Genomic DNA, 22,883 nt, shown 5'->3' with positions numbered 1-22,883 from the left:
CTTCGCAAGCATCTTTGCATCTACCTCCCAAGCTGACTGAAAGTTGCTTTTGACTATCTCAAGGCACAGTGCAATTCCTGAAGGTGAGCTTCCTGGATGCTGGCAGAAGTGCATGCTGGGAGAAGTGAGACTGTGTCACGCTATTCAGTGAAGCTCTGAAATCATCTATTCCCCGGAGCAATGATGGTCATACATCAGGGGCTGATGCCCACACCGGTACTGCAGATCTATACCCCACTTTGCCGCAGTACAATCTCCAGGAGATGAGCAGGCATCAGCCCTCCAGCTCGCTTTGCCTTCTGGCTTCTACGAGGTAGAGGAATTGGCAGGAGATCAAAAATTGAGTGTAGTGAGCACTTCTGGAAGCGAGCTTCCTCCCACGCCAGCCTCCTTCCTTCCTCTCCTCCAGGAGATCTGACTGTGATCCTGGACATAAGGCTGCTCCTGTCTGGTAAAACATCTCTCTGCCAAGAGCTCCAGTATGTGTCTGAATAACCACTTCCTTGAGCCTTCTCGGAGGTAAGCAGAAACTGATATCTTTTCCTGGTGGTGCGGGCCTCTGTCGTTCCTTGGTCATCACTTTTAGCCTTATCCATGTTAGGAGGGAGCAGTGATTTTGTTTGTTTGTTTGTTTGTTATTTTAGGTGTTGGGAGTAAAACCAGGTCCTCATACAAGCTACATACAGCCTTGACCACTGCGTTACACAACTCCTCTTCTGGCCTTCAGTTGAGCTTTTAAATATGCTATTATATCTACTTCCTACTGGGGCCTTGGTGCACACACATTTTATCACTCAAGGCCAGTATTTTAAATCTATCTCAACTTTCTAAAACACAGCTACATTCTGACATGTTTATTTGCATATAAGAGTGCTTTTAGATTGGATTGTAATTAAGAGCATTTTTAGATTGCAAAGAAGTGGCTCTCTCTTCTTCCAGCAATATGAAGATCCCTTAGGGCCTACTTTCTAGTGAAACAATCATAACTGATGAAAATCATTTTCTGAGTATCTAGAAACTGTCCCAAGGGTCCACTGAAATACAGAAACACATCTATTCAAGACAATCTGATAACTCCTTGTAATAACAGTGAGCCTATATAACACATAAACCATGACCAGCTAGCACCTCTATTCTGGGGCAACTTAATGGATTCTCAGCTTCACCATTCCTAGGTAACTTGGTGGACTGTCAGCTCTAATTGGGGGTTTGGCTAACAGATATGGCTTCTTCTTCCCCTTGTCCTTTCTCCTATTTAAGGGGTGTAGTGTCTTTCCAAAAGGAACGTAGCAACATGTGCCTCCTCTCTGCTTCAGATGAAAACGTAATTGCTAGTAGGTGTAGCCAGGAGTATGGTGCTTGAGATACCAAGTAGAGTGACCTTAAATTACCACACCCAGCTTGCTCAAAAGAGCAACAATTTCATTAGAGATGAAGTCAGCCAAGATCAGAGGCACCTGTCCCATGCTTGCCATCCAGAGTGGTGATTTGAAGGAACTACAACATTCATAAAAGCAGACGGCTCTGAAGCTCTCTCTAAAGAACTTCCTTCACTGTGAATAAGGATTGCTCATAAAATGGAGATTTCATCAGTAAATATTAAAAGGAAGCTGGTAGATATCAGAAATGGCCAGGAAAGAGACAGCTGAGAGGCACTCCATTCCTATCAGAAAGAACATTAAAGACTAACTCTGAACATTACTCTTACTGGGGCTAGGTATGTAGTTCACTGGGTGAAGGGAATGAATGACTCTCAACCTGAATTTAATTCAGTCGAAATGTAAAAACAAATTATGTCCTAAGCATTGTCAAAACAATGAAGGAAATAGTGATAGTTAGTGGCTCAGTTGAACACCAACTAAAGGCAGAGAACTCAGGGAAAGGGAAAAAATCAAATAGCAGATATAAATCTACATATACCCATTATAATCAATTAAGGGTAACAGGACAGTCAAGCAGGTCAAGGCACCAGACTCAAGCTCTGTTTCCTCGATTATAATGGATGTAATGGATGTTGTAGATAAAATGATACTGAGCACTAAGGTCTATTAAAAAAATAATGATTACTTGTAGTACAAAGATAATTTACATATATATACACACATATATATACATATATATATGTATATATATATATATTGAAAACTAACCATAAAAACCTGGAACAGGTGTGTTATATGCCTATAATCCCAGGCCTTAGAATGCTGGGGCAGGCAGGAGGGTCTCAAGTTCCAAGGGTAGCCTGGTCTATGAATTCTGACTCAAAATAATAAAAAGTGATTGGGTTGTACCAATGGTAGACCTTGTTACCTTTCTTTCCTCAATGAGCAGAGCAACCTCACAGAAGATAGGTAAGGAAACAGAGGACTTAAAGACATTTAAAGCCAAAGAGACATCCATCAATAGAGACTTCCCAGAGTCTGACTGACTCCACCTCTCAGACGCACATGAACATTCTCTAGGGCAGACTACAGGCTAAATCATGAAACAGTTTAAGCTGGTTTTTGAGAGAGGGAGTCACTATGCAGCCCTGACTATAAATGTATAAATGCCCATGATAGAAAAGAAGGATCTCAGCTTGTTAACCTACCCTGAATCCTGAAGACCCTAGAAAGGGCAGAACACTGAGCCAGAAGTTTGCAGAAGATGACAATGAAGATTAGAGCAGAAACTCATGAAAGGCAGTCATTTAAAATTAATAATAATTTTAAAAAGTGAAGAGCTGGATGTTGTGGCACACACCTTTAATCCCAGCACTAGGGGGGCAGATGGATCACTGTGAGTTCAAGGCCAGACTGGTCCACATAGTGAAACCTTACATTTAAGAGAGGAAGCTGAAAAGGCAAAAAAAAAAAAAAAAGAAAGAAAAGAAAAAAAAAGAAAAAGAAAAAGAAAAATTAAATTAAATTAAAAGTTGGCTCTTGGGCTGAAGAAATGGCTCAGCCACCCTTTAAAGCCAATAGCTTCAAATTGCACCAAAATTGTGTGTTTGACATAACAAAGGCAAGGAGGGCGGCACAAACTGAGAAGGCTACACTCATGCTCTTGGGTGTGTCTTGCTTTCTTCCCAAGCACCTCTCTCAATCCTCAAGCTTAGCATCTGCACTAAAACCCTTTTCAACAACTCCAACTCTACTTCACACTGGTGTCCTCTGAAATTCTTTCCTGTAGCTAGGTCAAGTATCTGAAGAGAGGTCTCTGAAAAAGGAACTCAAGCTACTGTCAGTACTATAGAGCTGTGGAGTGTGTGTGTGTGTGTGTGAATGTGTGTGTGTGTGTGTGTGTGTGTGTGTGTGTGTGTGACTGTGTGTGTGTGTGACTGTGAGTGTATATGTATTTGAGTATGAGTGTGTGTGTAATGGGGGTGGTGTGTGTCATGTGATATGCATGAGTGTGTGTGAGTATGTGTGCGTGTGAGTGTGTATGTAATGGGGGTGGTGTGTGATGTGGTATGTGTGAGTGTGTATGTGTGTGTGAGTGTGTGTGTGTGATGGGGTGGTAGGTGTAATGTGGTGTGTGTGTGGTGTCTGGTGTGATATGAATGTGGCATGTATATATGCTGTATGTGTGGTGTGAATACTGTATGTGTGCTATATTAGGAGGGCATGTGTGATGTCTGGGTGTGGGTATGGTTGTGTGTATTCTGTTCTAACTGACAGAGTAAAGGAATTTTTTTTCCTAGTTGAAATCAGGAACTCAAGGTAAAATTTCCAGATGCAGAAAATGCTCTACCATAACACTCTGCTACAGTGAGAATTTGGAGCTGTTTAGTAAATGCAAGTGAGCAAAAGAATACATAAAGCGGCTTATAAGCTCTCGTGACCTCCATTTGACCTCTCTGCTCTGTCCTCCATGTCTGTTAAGATTCAGCAATACGCCTTTATCACATACCAAGTCATCAAATTTTGCCATATTTGCCATTACATTTTGTCATAGACTTGAGAAAAACTTTGCAGAAAGTTTAAGCACTTAATTCTGTTATAGAGAGCCAAGACTACAGTTCAAATTACAAAAGCAAGGACAAATTCAGGTACCGTACCTACAAACTTACCCATGCTATAAGAGAATTAAAAAGAGCAGGAACATGCTCCTTGGAATATTTTTGGCCTACATTTAGTCATAGTAACAGTGCCCCAGGGGCAAATGTGGCCAATCTAAAAGGGTTTACTCTAAGTTCTAAAGTTAAGCTTGATTCATAGTAGTGTTGTGCCTCTAGGGTAGGTGGCCAGTGTTCTGAATCTAAAGGCTGTTTTAAGGGGAGAAAAATTAGATCAAGATGGAAAATGTCCAGCGAAGAGGCTAAATATGCTCAGGAAGTGTGGTTAGAAACCCATGAATATTAATTGCGCCAGCTCAAACCATAAGCCCCTCCATAAAATAAAAATATTTTGGGGCTCTAGGAAAAAATAAAGTGGACTGTTCTTCCCAGGCCCTTAAAAACCTCAGTACTCTCTGCATTTCTCGCTGCAGGTTTCCAGACTGCAAATTACAGAAAAACTATATGTGGAATACTTCCTGATCTGACATCCCCAAGCAAGAGAAACCAGAGTGAGGCTGTGGGGCTCCCTCAGTGAGAGCCTCAGCCCACCCCCTCCCCAAGTGCCTGGGAGGGACTGGCTTTGTCATTTCCTTCCCACACTCCCACCACACCAGGAAAGAGAATCTTGCACCCTGACTCCTTAGCCAGATGGAGAAATCTTTCCTCAACCTTCTCAGGTTGGCTCTCATGTCATGCCTTTCCCGTCTTTCCTGTTCATTTCCTGTGTGTGTCCTAAAGTAGTTTATCTACCAGACAGACTTCCTTTAGATGGGAGGGGGAACCACATTTTGAGTTACATGCAAAAAGCTTTGTAGAGTTGGGAAGGTGTCTCCAGAACTCACTCTTCTTATTGGACACATTGGTAGCTATTTGGGCTGTGTGTCAAAAATCTTGGGACAGTGGTACCTAGAAATGGCCTTTGGGCATAATGGTAACCTAGATTCATCATTCTTTTGTAAGTGTCCATGATCTGCTAAAGAAAGATACCCCAGACTCAAATAGAATGTAAAAGCAAAGAGTGTTTTATTCTGCAGAAGTCCCACATGCTGGGGTCTACCATCTACCAAGATGGAGGTACAACAGTGAGCTTGCAGCTCAGATTCTCACTAGGGGAATTCCAGGAAGGGGTAGGTAACCTTTGTCTTAATCTTTTGGTTCTATCTCTGGGAACATTCCAGACCCATTGCTAGGGTTGGGGGGGGGGGAGGAGGTTGTTGGAAACTGTTGCTGAGAAGTAGCTGAGGTAGTCTATAAACTGTTGCTGACCCTGCCCTTGTCTCCTGCGAGGTGGCAGGTCAGCTTCTGATGACAGGGTGGCTTCTGGTTGGCTGCCTGAGGCCTGGGTTTGTTTGTTTGTTTGTTTGTTTGTTTGTTTGTTTGTTTTTTCAGTAACTGACTTGCCTGGACTTGCCCAGTCCTTGGAATCAGAGATTTAGACCCAGTCTCCTGAACTGCTGATTTGAAGCCTGTCATGGAGTCAGCCTGTCTCACTTTCACTAGTTTCATTCTCAGGACAAATGGCTGCTGTGTTTGCTGCATTTTCTTTGTGAAATATGTCAATGTGGAGACTGAATATCTAATCTAAAGCAGAAACTTTCAATATCTAGAAGGATTATTCTCTTTATAAGAATATTCAACACACATACATGCACATACATACATGCACACATGCACATGCACACACGCACATGTGCATGCACAGCTGTGGTTTCACCCTAGAACTTTAGGAACACTAAGTATGAGCAACATGCCCAACAATTTACTTTTTAAAGCAAGCTCGCTCATTCTCTCTCTCTCTCTCTCTCTCTCTCTCTCTCTCTCTCTCTCTCTCTCTCTCTCTCTCCATCAGAGTAGATTTGAGCTCCTAGACAGCCCAAACTGGCCTCCCCTCCTCAAGTCTTCCAGGTGATGAGATTGTAGGTGCTGATTACCACAGCCAGTGTATAAAATATACAATGAGTGGTCTCTCTTTTTTTTAAAGTAGACAGGTTATAAATATCACTATTAGTTTTCTCATTATACTGCCTATACCATTTATTGGTACTTTATACATAAATGATCCCCATCAAAATACATATTTTAAGTGCATTTATGTATATCACTGGTTATTTTCATTAGCCATTTATATGATTAAACCTTTATTAAACACATAATGTCTTGTATGTTTTTATCCTTCACAATCAGTGGCTACTACCGCCATACCTCTCCACCTACGCTCTGGACAACGTGAATTTTTCCCCCACTAACAAGAACTCAGACTTTAGTTGTAACCTTGTTCCTTCCCATAAAGTAAAAGCAAGTCTTGCAATAAATACAATTGCATATGAACCTTTAGCACATGATACATCAACAGCTAAAAAAAAAAAAAAAAAAGAGGAAAAAAAAGCTAAAGATAAGCTCTTAAATAAGTTCCAGAACAGTTCCAGTCCCCCTGGCATGGGGGCCAGATCAGGTGAAAGGTACTGAGAGACTGAAGACAGGCAAACAGATTAAGGATTATATGTGCTGTGTACTGGGGTTAATGGTAGTACCTTATGGATCAATTCCAGTCAGAAGGAGGGGGTCTGTATATTAGTTAAGACAAAGGAGACACCACCCCCATTTAGAATGTACATTTTATATTAACCTATTGGCAGAATTAGACACAACCCTAGAGTTGGGTCCAGTTATAAAGCCACGAGTCAGCCAGATGGTCCTATCTACTTATCTCTCTCTCCATCTCTATCTCTACTTCTGTCCATCAATTACTGAGGAGTTGATTTCTTTGTTTTGTTGTGTTTTTTAAGACAGGGTCTCACTAGCTAGCTAACACTAGCCTTAAACTTGATCTTCAGCCCCCAATTGCTGGGACTGTAGGTGTGCACCTCCACACCTGAGACGTTTTGTCTGTGTAGCATATCTTGCAAAGTGTGCAGGAAAAATCAGCAAGGGTTACATTGAGGCAGGCAATAATGTCAGCTATAATTCAAGATGGTGTCAGTTAGGTCAATGTGAGTCCACACAAGTGACATTGAGATAGATAGGTAGATAACTGTATTTTAAAAGAGGAAATGAATATACCATAAAACAGATAAATTCCATGCATCGGAAGTTAATAAAATTATGGCTAAAACATGAATAAATTGCTTTATTATGTGATACTAGGGATGTTTCCTTAAACCATGCCTAAATTCCAAAAGCAAAACTAGGAAGGACTGCCAAAAGAGAGATAAATAATTGATAAATTTGATGGTATATTTTTTCAAACATTTATAAATGAAAAATACCATAAGTAACATAAAAAGGAACAAATGACAACAGATATACAACTTATATCACAAAAGGCAAATAGTTTTACTATACAAAGAGCCTTTGAAACCTGGGGAGAAAAATTATCAACTGATGTCCAAGGACAAACATGAGTAATTTCCCAGAAGCTCATCACTGCAGCGAAGAGATGAATAATTTTTAAGTTTTCCAATTCATCAGGTTGGGAAAAATCCAAAAGTTTAATGACAGATACATTTGGAGAAACTATAAAAAACCCATCAGTCTTGCTGTCGGTCAGAATGAAAAATCACACATCTCTTTTAGAAAAAAATTTTGCTGATACCTTGCCAGATGTTTTCTTGGCAACCTTATTGGTAGTAATCTCTTCTAAAGCTGCACTTGCAAGAGAGAGAAAAGTCAGAGACAGAGACAGGAGGGGAGCTGAGGGAGAAGGAAGGAGACAGAGATAGAGACAGAGGAGACACAGAGAGGCAGAGGTGAGAGTCTATACACTGTAACTCCAGAAATAATAATAAAAGACTTAGAACAACACAAGTTCCCATAATAGAGACTGGGTTGAGTAAATCACTATACTACCATGAAATGATCCTTTGATGAATCACCGTACTTTTTTAAAGCAATGGAAGGCTTAGCATATATTATTATTTTACAAAGAAATATACAAAGCAATAGTTCTTTGACTATCTTGTGCATTTGAGTTCAATACAGTATAAATGTCTTAAATAATTATAAAATGTTATAAAACATAACAAAATTAAATCATTTTAAAATAAAAGCTAGGAGCTAGGGAGAAGGCTCAGTGGTAAAACCAGATACAGCTGAATGTGTCTGTGATCCCAGTGCTCCTGTGGTGAGATGAGAGCAGAGACCAGAGAAACTCCCTAGCTCTTAGGCCAGTTAGTCTGGCATATACAGTGATAAACAGACCCTCTCTCAAACAAGATGGAAGGTGGGGACCAACACAGTAGGTTGTCCTCTGATTGCAGTATAGGCATGCCATGGCACATACACATCTGCAATTGCAGGCTAAAGTACATAGTACAGGCTCACCTCACACATACACATGCACACACACACATACACACACACACACACACAGAGAGAGAGAGAGAGAGAGAGAGAGAATTCTTTTAGTCTTAAAAATGAGAAAAATATAGCCGGGTTGTGGTGGCCGCAGCAGCACACACTTTTAGTGTGAGTTCCAGGCCAGCCTGGTCTTCAGAGTAAGATCCTGGACAGCCAGAGCAACCCTGTCTAGAAACGGGGGATGGGGGACAGACACACAGAGAAAGAATATCTAATGGATGACACTGTTTATCAGACAGATGACAAAACTGGATAGAAGAAATATTCTAAATGACTTTGAAACCTTGTAATACTGCCAGCTTCTTGAGTCAGCACTGCATGCTGTCTCACCATCCTTACAGATGACCAAAGAACACCACTGCAGGGCAACAAGCTAAGGCTAAGTCTGTTTAAAGTAAAATAAGAGCTTGTGGTAGTGGGAAAGGGTCTTGAAAGTAAGTTGCTAAACAAAAGTCCAGAGCAGAACTTCTATATCCTGGGAACAGGTCAATTTGGTCTGGCCATAGGCAAGTTAGGCACAGACATGCACACACACATACACACACATACTTTCAAAAATTAAAAATATGTATTTTCTAGCTATATCTCTTCAGAAAGGACTAGAAACAAATGCGCAAGTGTGGAGCAGTGAGCTGTGATAGGTAGGCAACCTGATCCCTCCTTGGTCCAGCTCAGGCTTAAAACCCAGGAGACCCAGCAGGTGACTGTCGCCCTGTCGCCCGCAAGAGAATGACAGGTGTTTGGCCACGCCCCCTGGGCCCCTGGCTTCTGTTATATAGCTACAGCTTCCCACAATCACACACCCCCCCTCCAGAGAGGTATGTGACCATCAGTCACATAGGAGCAGCACCAAATCCTCCCACATGCAAATAAGGTTTCCCCAAGCTCTCAGACCAAGCCAATGAGAAGTACCTGTTATCAGCACCCCAAAACTGTATATAAGAATCCTATCTGGAAGGATTAAAAGTATGTGAGAACTACAGTGTCTGTCATAAGAGCTGTAACACTTGGGAAGAGGTCCCCTCTCCAAAAATGTCACCTGAAGCTCCCCCACACACTCCTCCTTGGCTAGTCAACATCTGCCCAACCTGGCCCAACTCAGCGCAGGGTGACTGATGTGGAACAACAGAGACAGCATGGCAGAGACAGAGGTGGAACCAACTGCAGCAGTGGAAGCAGTAGAACCAACTCCCCCTTCCTGCCTGCACTCTCTCCTCTTTGCCAGAACCCTCGACCCAGCTGGGCCAGAGATCTCTGTGGAAAGCCTCCAGTACACGGGCCCACACACAAGCTAAGAGCAATGATCAGATCTAAACCCATCCTATGTTTCCTATAAACCAGATAAGAAGAGCCAGTCATAATACCATACACCTGTAATCCTGGTTCTTGGGAGATGAGGCAGGGGATTATTAGTCTGAGGCTAGTTTAGGCTACATAGTGAGACTTTAATCTTGAAAAGTAAGTAGAGACACAGAGGGGGAGACAGGGTCCAGATAGTAGCTTAATTGTAGAGTATTTGCTTCAAGGGCACAAGGTCCTGGATTCAATCCTCAGCAGGAAAACACAAGCACACACATACAAACACACACACACATACACAGAGAGAGAGAGAGAAAGACAGAGACTAGACAGAGACAGAGAATAACTGAATGGCTCCCACTGGCCAATGATGACCAGAGCTGAGCAACAAAAGAGAAAATAGCTATAGTTAATTAAAACATACCATATATATTTATTTAAAATTCATTCCTTAAACTTGATGGGTCCACCTTGCCCAACACCCCTTTTACAAGCAATTAATGTTTTTAAAAAGTGATTCATAAGGGAGAATTAAGTATTAATCAGTCTCTGTACTGTGGTAACCATGTAGTTGATAAGACTAACACATGAAGATGCAGTTGATGAACACTGAAGTTCTTTTGCAAATTAAATAAGAGACTTGACCTTGGCCATGATCGTCAGCTGCTGCCAAATTTGAAAACAGACACGTATCTCCTAGTAGAAGTGTACAAGACCACCTAAGTTATGTTCTCGCAAAAAATTTAAGCTGGCATTGAATCACATCTCAGTATCTGAGCAACAGTTTATAAGAAATGTGAAAACAAAGAGATACGTTAAGTAGTCAGTTGGTGATACAATGCAGTGGAGAAATTCTATAAGAAGAATTACTTAAGTCTCTTCAAAAAGAAAAAATAAAATGTAGATGAAAGAGGGAACTTGTATATTGATCAAGACTAAAGACATATCAATCAACTATAATTTATAGCCTAAGGTAGATCTTGATGTTTGAAAATTGTTTTTATAAAAACGAAGAAAATTGAGAAATTTTGAAAATAGGCCAAAGATTTGATCATGTGGAAGAATTATGATAGTGTTGGTACAGTATAAATTAAACAAACTGAACTCTTTGTTGATAACTGTAGCATGAAGTTTTTGTTACCCCACTTTAAGCTCTGGGCAAACCAGACGCTACCAGCCCCCACCCAGAGAATATTGGCTCTGAGGATGAAAACCACAGACACACACATTGCTCATTTTCAACCTGCCTTCTTGGTTCAATTGCAGGACGCTTCTAATCTACAGTGGCTAGCATGCCCTTCCCAATACTCTTAGCTCAGCACTCTAAATCTTCCCTCAGCTTTAGTTGCTCAATTACCTTTAGTCTCAGCTCAACACCCTAACTTACAACCTGGAGAAGTAGCCTATGGCTGCTCTGCCTGAGCTCTCACATGGCTGGTTACCTCTAAAGCATGGTGAAAACTCCTTTCCTTTTCCTCCATCTCCTCTCCACCCACCCCACCCCAGGACCCTTCTGCCCATCTCTTTCCACCCAGAAATTGGTCCCTGGCATCTTTAGTGACAGATCTAGAACCAACTGGAGAACAGGACCTTAGCATCAGAATCACTCCTATAGCTCACTTTTTCTGCCCAATTTATTTTTATTTCGAGACAGGGTTTCTCTGTGTAGCCCTGGCTGTCCTGGAACTCACTCTGTAGACAAGGCTGGACTCAAACTCAGAAATCAACCTGCTTCTGCCTCCCAAGTGCTGGGATTAAAGGCATGTGCCACCATTGCCTGGTTCTTTTCTGCCTAATTTAAAAAAAAAAAATCCAGAAACTCTTCTCCCAGACATAATAAATTGAACAAAACCATAACGATCATGTAAATTACAAAGTCCATCATATTTGTCAATTAGAAAAGTACTCTGCCAACATTTCTAACTTAAAGAATTATGATTCTATCCCTGCATTATGTTTAGATTTTAGCCTGTAATGCTCTCTGAAAACCATCTTCTCAAACTTATATCATCTCTCTCAATGCTAAACAACTTGAGTTGACTATGGGACTATAACTAGTCTTCAACCCCATCAGAATCTGAGAATGACTTAAACATTACCTGAAAATATAGGAAACACAAAATATAGCTTCCAAAACTTAACCAATTTGTAGAGACGGCTGACTACCTGGAAAGTTCCTCATTTCTTAAAACCGCAGAAGCATCAGTGTGCAGCCTTCTGGCCCAGGATCATCTGACAAACTTTTGTAAAGCAGAATTATGAAGTACTACTTACTCTGTCTTGGAAGAGCTATTCATTCACTAGTCTGCATAGTGTGCCCTTTTTCTGGAAAGTATTTTTGTCTGTAGATGAATTAAGGCAATTCTTGCCCTTTGGCTATCTCACTCCAACTGAAGCAACTCCATTGATGCTCAGTTTTTTCTTTGAACCAAGAAGGGGGTGCTGCCAGGAGCAGACATGTCTCTAGTCAATAAGGAAATGGCTTTAAATGTTGTATTCTGTGGACTTCTGGAACTTTCGAAGACTATCTACGTGAATTATAACTGAATTGTTAAACCTTAACTATTCTTAGTCATTTCTGTTTGAGTAAATTAAAAACACTTTACTATAATTAAATTAGAACTTAACATAACCATGAGTTTACCATCTGGCCCTTAACTTGTGTTACTTAATCATGCTAAACAGTTTGAAGTGGCAGTTATTAGAAGGACTGGGTCTAAGCTTTGTAGTCTTAAATGAGTTGCATAGGCACAATGCCTATCTAACAGTGACATATTAATTTCAGATTTTGTATCAATATAAGGAATTCACACCAATGAAAACATTAAATCTGCATCAATATGACTATTGAATCCAGATAAGAATTCAAAGTCCCTTCGTATCTTCTGTAATTTTCTTATGTTTAAATTTTCATAGAAAAAAATCAAAAAATAAAATGCCTTTTAAATGTCTTTAAAATGAACAAAACAGGCCAGGCAGTAGTAGTACACACTTTTAATCCCACTACTGATGCAGAGGCAGTCAGATCTCTGTCAATTCACGGTCAGCCTGGTCTTCAAATTGAGTTCCAGAACAGCCAGGGTTATACAAAGAGAAACTTTCTTGAAAACAAACAAAATTTAAATGCATAAAATAGGACCTAATACTCTATTTGTTAGACAACCATCTTTACCCATTTTGTAGTTGCAAGGTTATTTTACATTTTTTAACGAGTCATCATTCATTTTATGACGCAAATACGGTTTAATGAAATTTACATGAGTTGATTGTAACAGAAAAAAAAATGAGAGAGTAACTTGAAGGGGTATTTAAAGGGAAAGTTTGATTTAAAGAAGTTCTGCGCGTATTTGATTCTGAAAAATTAAATTCTTTACAAGGAAAATGGATTTAAAATAGGCAGGAACCACCTTGTGGAGCAAGTCAGACCTTTGCCCTCTTAGCCTGGGGTCACCTTTGCCCTTCTACCCTGGTGGTTATCACAAAGGAGGAAATGCATTTGAGCCCTGAACTATGGAAAAACCTCCCAAGTGCATGTGAATGGTCCCCAGAAAGAGTCTAGGGTGAGCCCAAGAAACCCCATGTGAGACAGAATTAGGCCACACATGAAAACGGTGCACCTGAAAGTTGAGTCTAGAATTTAAGAGACCCTGGAAATTGCCTCACACGGGATGAACTTCTAACTTAGATTTACCAACCACCAGTCATGTGATGCAGGGAAGGCTGCCAGACCAAACGGACTAATATAGTGTCTTTGAAGAGTTCTGCTTCGTCCTAAGCCAGAGAGCCTGCTGGTTGACAAGAGCAATACTCAAGACCAGAGTTGAAGGCCAGCATCCCCAGACTGCTGCAGTGAGGGAGGGCTACAACCATCTTCAGGCGGGTCCAGACCCACAAATGCATGATGGTTAAACTTAAGGCATTTTTCAGCTCCACTGCAGTGTCGTATCTCCCATTTTAGGGTTTTAATATTTCCCTGGACTAGGTAAAGTGATGCAGCACTAAGTTAAAGCTCTTTGGCTGCCGTGATGATCTGCATTAAACTTCACCGAGTACGTTATATTTGTTCTCACAGATGCGATGTTCTGTTTTGTCCTCCCTAACGTCCACCACCACCACCGTTCTTTGCCAATCCGTCCACTACTAAACATGGTGATTGGAAGGCGGGGGGCTGCTTGGCAGGTGCTAGGCAATTCATTTCTGTGCGTTGAGTTGCCTGGGGAAGTTAGGGGGTGAAGAGCAGAGGATTGACGGCCAGCAGTTAAATATGGATCCCCAGTTTGATAACTCTGATAACCGTAAGCATACTTAAACTCGGGCGGTATAATTTGAATTCAACACTACTGGAGAGGGGTTTCACCCATCTGGAGAGGAAGACTCGGTGAGGTGAGGTGGAGATCAGCGCCACAGGGAATGCTGCAGAATTCCTTTGGGAGAGAGAAAACCTGCAGTCTCCTTTGTGATTTCTCTATTCCCTTTGGCCTACAGGGTACTGTGCTGAGCCACCCCTCAAGCTGCAATTCTTCGATTCTGTGAGTAGCTACAAAGTGTGTGGGAGTGAGCAGGAAATGTACGAAGGTAGCTTTGCTGTGTTGGTTTCGACGCTGTGGTTTTTATTCCTTTTACTATTTAATAGCAGCAGCCCTTGATAGTAGATACTAACAATAGTGCTTAGCTAAAAACGGGGAAGCTGCTAATAAATAGAACTAAGGTCTAAATGATTGACAAGCAGTTTTAGGAGTGTTTTCCCCCACACACAATATCGCTTGAAAATTAAGCAGAAATAATCTTTCCTAGCAGGTCTTATGAAGTAGCATGGATGTGGGAACACACTTCAGGGCTGGCTGTTCCGAAAACTCCCTCCGACCTCTAGGGAAGCCCTTACTTGCCAATTGTGGACGAAGATGAATGTGCTTCCTCTGGGGCCCGACAAGAGATGGCAACCACAGTTCCTTCAGGACTTACAGTAAGCAGTTTATTGAAAATAATATCAAAATGGAAATTTTCATCAAAGGAAATGGCTTTGCAATGTTTTGCCATTTTACTATTTACTAGATCCTCTTTGGGCACATGAATTATGAAGTCACAGCTTGATACAATAGGCATTAAAGCAACAAAGTATTAATAATTTGTGTGATTGTCCAAACCTACAATAATCCTCTTCCATGAAATCCTCAAGCTTCCCCTCTTCTCTCCACTGCAACAAACAAACAAACATTAATTTTCCAGTTCCTCATTGCAATTCCTTTAAACATGTTATTTACAATAAAAAATAAATGTGCATATTCTAAAGTTTAACCTGATATTCAAAGCTCTCTAAAGGCCTATCATTTTGTGTATTGTCTTGTGTGCTCTAAGAAAATATTAAGAGTTTTAAAATAACCTTTATAGAGAAGTGTACCTAAAGTGTTTTGTTGTAGCCCAAAAGACACACCGATCAGCAGCTCCACACCATTCTTTTTGTCAACTCATCATGCAGATCTCTAAGTCACCAAGCAACACTTGAGCTAAAATCACAGACAAGCACAACTTGTAAAACCACTCAAAAACTATTCAGGCTTGAAAAATTCATTTCTCACCAAACAGTGGGATGGACCGCTGAACACATCCATATCTGAACCAGTGATCAGAGTTGGGGAGAGGGGATTCCCACCAACTCTGAGAAAAGCCTAGAATTCCGACCACTGACAACTTTGGCTGAGGCCACCGTTTCTCAAAGTTATTCATCTAAGAATCCCACGGTATCTAGAGGCCTAACCCAGGAGTTCACCAAAAACAACATTTGTTTTCTTTTTCTTCTTTTTTCCTCCCCACAAGATATGGGTGGAATTTTTCCTTCTACTGAATCATAAATCACTATTTTTATAACATGAAAACAATATTTAAGTCAATTCAAAACTCCAGGAACATGTCCTGTGTTTATTCTATGAATCTTTCCATTAAAAGGCGGCTAGGGAAACTTGGAATTAAGGCTCTAAAATACACTAGGCAGGTTAACATGGAAATGGTTCTTGCTAGGACTGTATTAGAGTTGATTTGTTTTTAAAAGATTGATTTATTTGTTATATGTAAGTACACTGTAGCTATCTTCAGTCACTCCAGAAGAGGGTGTCAGATCTTGTTACGGATGATTGTGAGCCACCATGTGGTTGCTGGGATTGGAACTCAGGACCTTCGGAAGAGCAGTCAGTGCTCTTAACCACTGAGCCATCTCTCCAGCCCTAGAGTTGATTTTTTTTTTAACAGCTACTAACAGTTTGGCATAAATAGTTGATCAGAAATGGCCTGGATGTCATGGAACCCGAACAGAGTGAGTCTTCCAGCAGAAACACAAGAAGCTAGGGAAGGCAGAAGGTCCCTGACCTACTGACCTAGTAATAGTCTAAGTGCCTGGACAGAGAGAGTTACAGCATTAAGAGGTGGTCAGCCTGAAGTCTGGAGGGATATTTAAAAAAGAGATTTCTGCCAGAGGAATGGAGAGCCCAGAGATAAACTTTTCTCACATTTTATGTTTATCAAAGCCACCCTACCCGATATCACCAGCAATGAAACATAAACATTGGCTTGACGCATAATCACTGCACTGAACCGGACAGAGGCTAGCCTAGGCTCCCTGTAACAGTTCTCATGAAAGTGGAACAAAAGATAAACACTCCTTCCCACCCACCCTCAGGCTTCCTCCACTGTTCCCACCAAACACTGATGTGCACGGGAGGTCATTTCCTACGCAGTAGACTCTGCTGACTGTCAGGTAATTAAAACTAAACACAGCTAAAGAAAACAAATTGGCATGCAGGATCCACCCCCAGTTCTAGGAATAAGCCAAGTGACCATGAACATCACCACTTTTGATATCATTACTTTTATTAATTATAAAACTGAACCTATAAAGGCAAAAGGGATTTTTATATCATACGTTTAGTCATTTTCCGCTAAACAAAGACAAACCTGGTTCCCAGAAAAAATACAATGGCCAATTACAGACTGACTAGCCCAACGAGGTGTGTAAAAGGCAATGACTGGAATAGAAGCTCCAGAAGGGTCCTCAGATACCTGTAATAGTCACATTACCATGGAATAACTAAACAAGAAAATAACAACGCACCTGAATCCTGAGATTTACATAACACCCTGGACAGCTCAACTGCTTATGTCCCTGGATACAGACAGGAAGATAAATCTGTTTTCTCCTTCCATTTTCTATCTCCCCTGAGAAGACTCCACATTTATGGGATTTTTTTCCTTAGACAATAACACGGTCTCTGGTATTAGGAGCAAAATGCTTTGCATTTCCTCTTCTCAAAGTTGAATCCCAATGTACTTAAAAGCGTTCTAGTTACCTCCTTAGTTCTCAATGGCTACTGCTTTGGAGAAGAGAAGATTCTAAAATAAGTTTTGTAGTCACACACTGGGTGCCTCAGAGAGCATCACAACGCAAAATGTCACAGAGCAAAATGCATTCACACACACACACACACACACACACAGTCATATGCACACAAATGGGTCTAACATTGGATTCATAACTTCATCTGCTCTGCCCTATGCTCAACACTAGGACAAGGAAGACTCTCCCCAGCATCCCAGTCAGCTGCTCTGGCAAGAAAGCCTAGGCAGGGTCTCCCCACCCACGCCCCTCCTCCTCCTCCTCCTCCTCCTCCTCCCCAGCAGCCTGCTGTAGGAGGTGCTCTCTGGCTGGATGGCCTTCTCATATAAATCCTGGCTTGACTAATTCTCCCATACATGCCATCTTTTCTCCCCTGTATATTCACATACCTATGCCAACAAGGCTTTTTCTTTCATCTTTTATTCTTGTCCAGTTATGGGAGAAAAGAAAAAACTGGGTCTGTGGTACATTCTGTGATTTCAGGACTGAGACAATTGCTCTCATGCGCCCTGACTAGGAAGGTTGGGGGCCCAGGGCACTTGGGAGAGTGTTTCCCCAGGATGCTCCTAATTCCCCACTGCTGGGAGCAGCCCACATTCACACACTGGTCACTAAGGAGGCAGGTACCTTATGTTGAGATGAGATGATTCTAATGGACTGTTCCTGCTCCTGGGCTCCTGATAGCATCAGCTCAGCCCCTCTTTTCCCTAAAGAATTGACCCAGAATTGGGTCTCCAGTAAACTACTTTATTCCAGAGTCTAAGTTCCAGGAAACTGACCCAGTGTATTTCCTCTTTTCCTCTACATTCCTTCTCTGTGATTAAAAGTGAGTCCTAGAATGGCTGACTAGTACTAGTTGATCATTACAGTCACTATAAAGTAAAATTTTCTTAACTTCTAAATGCCCTGAGAATTTTTCCCCTCAACAATCTACATGTCTCTAACTTCCATTTCAACTTGGTTTTCTCTTTATATTATATGAACAGATATTTTGTCTACATGTATGTCTGTTTCACATGCTAAGAAGAGAACATCAGATCCTCTGGGACTGGAGTTACAGAGGATTCTGAGCCACCAGCCTTAAGTACTGAGCTCTCTCTCTCTCTCTCTCTCTCTCTCTCTCTCTCTCTCTCTCTCTCCCTTCCCTCTCTCCAGCCTTTTTTATTTTTTTTTCTTATAACAAAGGCTTGCTACGTTTTCCAGGCTGGTCTCGAACTCCTGAACTCACACAATCTTCTCACCTCAGCCCTCTGAATAGGTGCACACTACTGATCCCAGCATCTCATGTTTATCTGATTAACAGGATCATTATAAAAGCCATGTTTTCTAATTAACTTACTTGTTTGGTTTACAGCTGTGAATAACACATTTGTGAAGGCCAGCTTCGCTTCCACATCAGACCTCAGCTATTCTGCTGCTTTGCTTTGCAGATGTACATTAGGATACCTAAACTGGAAATCAAATAGATTTCTATGAGCCTTTTGTTTCTTTTATTACTTCTGCTAGAGGTGGAAATTGTTTTCAAGTTCAAAACAACTGTCTCTGAAACAAACTGTTGGAATTCAACCTGTCTATAAGTAGGAGTTCTTGATCACTTCAAATAATTGGCTTTAGGAAAGGAGAGAGACCTCGCACCACAGCAGGGACTGCAAACAAGACCAGTTTTTTTCCTGCAAGAGGCAACTAGCCAGGAGCTTCGCTGCATAGCTGCAGAGGGTCCCAGATGGACTGCAGCCATTAGTTTCCCGACTCCAGATCGACGCCTGGACCACACCCACACTAACTCTCTGAACAGCTGTTCCCAGGACAGACAAGATAACTAACGAGGCCACGTGTACAAAGGGCAACTGGCAATGGGTCTCCTTTGCTTATCAGGGCGTCTGAGGACACTGAATGCTTCATCCAAAAGCTCATTCCCACCCCTTTTTTGGAGGTGAATTTAGAGCTGAACATTTCACTAGCTCTTTGAGTGATTTCAAAATATTCATCAACAGTAATTTCTCAGAAGCCAGAGTTATAAATTAACAAGCCCAGAGAATGACTAAAAATGACAGCAACCACAGATCACAGACATGCCTATTTATACAACTGAACAGAGACTGGCATATACAAATACTAAAGAAAGGTGAATTTTCCGTTCTAAACACATGAGGAAGCTAGATTAAGAGGTCACCAAAAACTGCTTTCTTCAAGTACTTTTAGAAGTATTAACTGGCAAGCATGGTGGCACACCTGTTAATTCGAGCACTTAAGAGGCAGAGGCAGGAGGGTCTCTGTGAGTTCAAAGCTAACCTGGTCTACATAGTTAAGTTCCTGGCCAGTCAGATCTACACAGTGAGAATCTGGTCTCAAAACAACAAAAAGTATTAACCGTAAGCAATCAATGGTGGATCACACCTTAAATCACAGCAGTCGAGGGCAGAAGCAGGAGAATCTTTGAAAGTTCCAGGCCAGCCAGGGTTACGTAAATAGACGCTGTCCCGATAGAAGATGATAGAAGATGGGGGAGGGGAGAGAGAGAGAGAGAGAGAGAGAGAGGAAAAGTATCAACTACAGATCTAAAACATCTAAAAAAATCAGAAAATCATGAAGACCTAATCCCATTGTTAGTTGAAAAGCCTCAAAAAAGCTGGCTAGTGGAAATCTCAGGCAGGAGAAAGACACCCCAGGTATGAACTGATCCTCTTCAGCTCTGAGCCTGCTGACAAGACCCAGGAGCTTCCCACAGCTAGATTTATTTGGGAACAAGGAGATGATATGGAAGAGTATCCTTTCCCAGTCGGTCCAGGGGATAAAATTACGTTTCAAACTAGGATACCAGGAAAGGTATTTCTGAGCAAAATGGCCGCAAGACTACATGCATTCAGAAAGGCAGTCAGCCCCAGGGCAGTGAGGGTAGCACTCCAGAGGTTCCTCTTGCCATCCACTGAGCAGAGGATGAGGCTTCTTAAACCTTTCTTTCTTTCTTTCTTTCTTTCTTTCTTTCTTTCTTTCTTTCTTTCTTTCTTTTTTCTTTCTTTCATTCTTTCTTTTATTTGTTCTTTCTTTCTTTTGTTCTTCCTTCCTTCCTTCCTTTATTTATCATTATAATTAAACTTAACTTCTCTCGTCAGGGACCAGCTCCGTGGTAGAGCATAGACTTTGCATGTGTGAGGCCCTGGGCTCATTTCCTAGCAACAAAATGAATAAGTGAATAAATAAATGCTCTCTGACACTGGAGAGTGAGTTTGTTTGCTAGGGCTGTGTTTTGAGAGCTATAAATTGTTTTAATGTTTAAGATGTTTTGGCCTACCTATGACTGATTTCTAGTCTCTTCGGGGAATATTGATGACTGATGTCTTAGGCCTCTATGTCCTAGGTACAAAGATGCTAATAGAGCCATTAAAACACAAGATGATTTAAGTCAGTTTGAGTAAAATTAACTGAACTTGTGTTATAATCCAAGAAAAATAACTGGATGTCTCAAGGATGCCTTGCAGAAATCATTGGTTTTCCGTTGCTTTCATTTGTCATCATGATTTTTTTAAGTCCTTCTATATGCATTGAATCATAAGGGCATGCTGCCCTCTTAAGTCACACATGTTCTTTCTACATGCAGTTGCATTTTCTTTCTTTCTTTTTTATCAGATATTTCCTTTATTTGCATTTCAAATGTTATCCCCTTTCCTGGTTTCCCCTCCAAAACCCCCTAACCCATCCCAGTTGCATTTTCTTTATGTATAATTCTTTTTAAATTTTCTTTTGAGCGACATCTACAAAAATGTTTCTAAAGACACATCCTCTTAATGTCCCAGCTTAAATATTCAGTGATTCTATTATATATTAAATATCCAGTGATAAAGTATAGCACAATTAAACTTTGACACAGGTACTGTACCACTCAAAATTAACCTGTAAGCTCCAGCAGTCCAAAGACCAGGTAACTTCTTGGAATGCTGGAAGTTGATCTTGGAAAACAACAAAGCCTCATGGGAAAGACCAGTGGCCTGTAAGTTTGTCCTTATAAGCCCCTACTGCACATGACTCAGTCCAAAAGTCCATCTCTTGGTCAGTATTTAGTATTTAATAAAGCTTGATTTAAATTTTGCCCAAAATGGTGAAATTGTCTTTTCTCCAGCCAATCTCAGGATTAACAGTACAAATATTCATAGAAAAAAAAGTAGATCACTACAGAAAATTTTGATTTCACAAGTAGTAGGTATATAGAATATTAACTTTTTTCTACATTGGGCAATTGAACAACAAATGGAAGAAGACAAGAGTTTCAGACAATACCACTACTCAACGGGTTGTCCAGAAACTGATTCAAACTACAAATTATCTGTTCCTGCCCACAATAACCTATGGGAAATTCAGAAATTCACCACCATACAACCCAGCTTCATTGGGTACCTGGTTTAGATGCACAGACTTTTTTCATGGGAAACTTTTTTCATGGGAAAAAAATTAAAGTGCTGACACTTTCTCACACCAGTTTCTTGTCACAGATAAGAAACACGCTTGTCACTTGCTGGCTACTCTGAAGAGCTATAGTTTAGGGAAATAATAAGTCACATTGCTAACCAAGCTGCTGTTTGGGGACTCCCAAACTATGGCTCTATCTTCAGAGGGGGAGAGAGAAGGAGGGGGAAGGGGAAGGGAGGGGAGGGAGAGGGAGAAAGGCAAGGAGGGGGAGGGGGAAGGAGAGGGATTTTTTTTTCTCCCATTTTGTATAGGTTCACGGTAACTCTGCCTCATGCTCCCAGTGATCTATTGCCTCAAGTCTAAAGTGCCAGCCCTGAGGGACACAGGCTGCCAGTTGGTCTAGAAGGTAGACATTGTGAGTTAATGATCTATCTCTTCCATGCTAAGGGGCAAGAGGGCATCATCTTTGCTCAAACTTGCATAGATAGATAGATGGATGGATGGATGGATGGATGGATGGATAGGTAGAGATTCTTCTGTCTTTTAGAATGTCATTTTCCCCACTTGTGGGTCCAAACACACCCAAGGACAATTGGAAAACCATAAACTTTCTCCCGCAGCTCTTTCTCTTTTTAACTTATTCCTGCAACTAAAACAAAATGCCTGGGACTGGGCACATACAAAGGTGAAGAAGAAAAAAGATGTATCCAGTTCTTCTAAGACGTGGCAGCAGGAGCGAGAAAAAGAAAATGACTTCTGAATGAGTTTAGAAATGCCTGTGCCTACATCAAGTACACAGCACTAATAGAAAACTCAGTGAATTCCCCAAATAAGGCAACAGGAAAGAAAGAGGAAGACATGTTAGAGGGTACAGGGTGGCCAGTGTGAGGAAGCAGCTGGATACATTCTATCTATGTTGTACTGAATTGTCAAGACATAGACACAAGTTATATAGAGACAGGAAACAGAGAAGTAGATTGGGGGGGGGGGGTGAAAGGCAAGTGAAAGCAAATGAGGTTCAGGTACAAAGTTTCCTTATCATTCCATTGGTTAAACAGAGGAGCTGGGAGCACTCCATCGCCTGGTGTGACAGCAGAGGTGAGCTGAGTTCTGGCATCCATACAGTGACAACCAGTAATGTGTTTAAACTGTAAATGGCAACTGAATTCCAACAAACCATCTGCCACATCAAACTAATGTTGGTAATTTGAGTCTCACTGCTTTTAGCTTTATTCTTACTGAGTTTGCAAATTTATCCCAGTTTTACAGAAGAGCTGTAAGCATCTGGGCTTAGCCCTGGTTTTCTGTTTGCGCTTAATTAATTTAAATTAATCTAAACTGTTAACAGTAGAACAAAGGAAAACTGTTCCTCTCGTTCATATAAGCTTTGGAAATAATTTA

At 41.1% G+C, this 22,883-nt stretch overlaps 1 long non-coding RNA gene across 1 annotated transcript; it reads left to right on the top strand.

Moving 5' to 3' along the window:
* The first annotated feature begins 432 nt into the window (after positions 1-432).
* On the top strand, positions 433-14,910 carry LOC127692872 (uncharacterized). Its single transcript, XR_007979526.1, has 3 exons — positions 433-519; positions 14,180-14,223; positions 14,489-14,910. It is a non-coding gene; the product is annotated as an uncharacterized LOC127692872 (long non-coding RNA).
* Positions 14,911-22,883: the final 7,973 nt, after the last annotated feature.

The sequence above is a fragment of the Apodemus sylvaticus genome, chromosome 9 (assembly GCF_947179515.1).
Source record: "Apodemus sylvaticus chromosome 9, mApoSyl1.1, whole genome shotgun sequence".
In the NCBI taxonomy this organism is placed as follows: Eukaryota; Metazoa; Chordata; class Mammalia; order Rodentia; family Muridae; genus Apodemus; species Apodemus sylvaticus.
This window is presented reverse-complemented; position numbering and strand designations above follow the sequence as displayed.